Source organism: Notothenia coriiceps, unplaced genomic scaffold, assembly GCF_000735185.1.
Source record: "Notothenia coriiceps isolate Sejong01 unplaced genomic scaffold, NC01 NC01_scaffold00035350, whole genome shotgun sequence".
Taxonomy (NCBI): domain Eukaryota; kingdom Metazoa; phylum Chordata; class Actinopteri; order Perciformes; family Nototheniidae; genus Notothenia; species Notothenia coriiceps.
Genome location: NW_011368051.1, coordinates 48,508 through 50,732, shown reverse-complemented (window position 1 = coordinate 50,732; position 2,225 = coordinate 48,508). Strand labels below are relative to the sequence as shown.

Below are 2,225 nucleotides of genomic sequence, written 5' to 3'. Positions count from 1 at the left end.
CCCCCCCCCTCTCCTGCATCACCACTTGCATCCCAACTCACCCTTTGTTAAGGCGGCACTGGGAGATATTAGTCTCTAGTTATTCCAGTATCTCTGTTATCTTCACTATGTAATTCATGTGGTAACTGTATCTAGTATTTCGCATATCTACACGATGGTCTTGGCTCCTGAGTTATCCCGTTGTCTCTCCAGCTCCAGCAAACGTGACCAGCTGGGTTTTAAACACAAAATTATGATATATTTGTTGATTGACAGCTCATTTATTTGGCATTGTGTGCGTGTCTGTGTGCGTGTGTGTGTGTGTGTGTGTGTGTGTGTGTGTGTGTGTGTGTGTGTGTGTGTGTGTGTGTGTGTGTGTGTGTGTGTGTGTGTGTGTGACTACATTTGTAGATGTGTAACCAATCTTTGAGCTCTTCAGGTCAGTTTTGATGTGCCCCTTCCTCTCTTTTCCTTTAGACCTACTCCACAAATGTAACCTTTTCTATCTCATGACGACATTTTATATTTATTACTACACTAGGAGTCTGATACAGTACTGCTAAAGTTTTTACTCTGTCTCTTTTTTATGAAATGTGATCCTAGGAAACAACACTTTCTATGGAAAAACAATAAAGCAAGATATTAACTCAGCCTGATGTGGATTCTTGGCCCTCCTGAACTGAAAACCATTAAGGGCATAAAGCGATTAACAGGGCACACGTTTTATGGTTTGTGAGTGTAGCTGCAGAACATGTACACATTAGATAGCAACATCTTATTTTAGGCTCTCGGCAGCTGTCTGCAACTAGAATAACTTGTCTGCCCCCCCCCCCCTCTCCGTCTCTCTTGTCCCCTCTCAGTTTTTCTGTCTTCCAATCCATCTCTCTGTCAATCATCTCTCTGCCACTTGCCCTCGTTATTCCTCCCTCGCTGTAATTCAAGGCTCAACATCTTTTTCCATTTGACTCTTTTCTCTATCAGCTCACTTTTCTATCACACATTTGGATTAGCTCATCCTGCAATTTTCCCTGGCATGTTAGGCGACATGCAGAGAGCCAGCTGAGGGACTGCCACTATTAGACTGCAACGTTTCATTTCCATTTCACAGGCCAATTGGATTTTTTGTTCATATAACTCTGGAAAAGTCTTTAAAGGCATGTTGACATACAGGAATAGTTTAAAAATGTTGGGAAAGCGACTTGACAATACTCAAATGAGAATAATCATACCACACTTAGCTTAGCTTAACAGAAAGACTTGAAACAACTAGCCAGGCACATCGTGGAGGTAACAACATTGGCATAACACGTGGGTTTGCTATCCTGGCTCCAAAATGGTGGAGTGAGCTCCCCATTGACATCAGGACAGCAGAAAGCTCACACATCTTCCGGCGCAGACTGAAAACTCATCTCTTTCGACTCCACTTCGAGCGATAGAATTACTAACAAAGCATTACTAACAAAGCACTTATATACTAATAAAGAACTGGCTTATCTAAAGCCAGTTGAGTAGCACTTGAAATGTTTTAGCTCTATGAAACCTGATGTACTTATATGATTCTGTTTTCTTCAAGTTTGTACTTTGTTGGTCGAACGCACTTATTGTAAGTCGCTTTGGATAAAACCGTCAGCTAAATGCAATGTAATGTAATGCATAACAGCACCCATAAAGCTCACTTTTTTACGTGTTACATAGTTTTTCTAGGGCAAANATTGCACCGTGTGTAATGAGAGGGCATTTGTGCATGTGTTTGCACAAGTAGGCATAGACGAGGGTATAGAGATGTAAGAAAAGTATTCATTGAGGAGGATCTGCAACAGAATTTAGGTTAAACTCCACCAAGTGCCACTGTTGAACCCAATACTCTTTCTCACACACAAACATGTATCCCAGCATGTGTTCCTATACTTTCCCTCTGCATTGGCATGACTAACTGAGAGGAATGGCCCCTCTGCTTCATCGGGGAGCAAAGCGCAGCTTGAGGCAGCCTGTCAGCACCCAGCACCCTCCATCCTCTCTCCCTTTCCTCACTCCTGCCCTCCTCCCCTCCAGTGTCCAAAATGCTTCCTCTGCCCTCTGCTCTTTGACCTCCAACCCTGACCGTCTGTCTATCCGTGTGTGTGTGTGTGTGTGTGTGTGTGTGTGTGTGTGTGTGTGTGTGTGTGTGTGTGTGTGTGTGTGTGTGTGTGTGTGTCCTCATGTGGCCAGGTTTGTGTAAATATAAAAAGTCTGTTTAGGTCATTTTT

At 43.2% G+C, this 2,225-nt stretch overlaps 1 protein-coding gene across 1 annotated transcript in view; it reads left to right on the top strand.

Moving 5' to 3' along the window:
• The window catches only part of crabp2a (cellular retinoic acid binding protein 2, a), a 4,056-nt gene extending 3,427 nt beyond the window's left edge, over positions 1–629 (top strand). Inside the window, exon 4 of the mRNA XM_010791230.1 lies at positions 1–629. This exon is cut by the window's left edge and continues 102 nt beyond it. The gene's annotated coding sequence lies outside the window, so the exon portion shown is untranslated.
• The last annotated feature ends 1,596 nt before the right edge of the window (positions 630–2,225 follow it).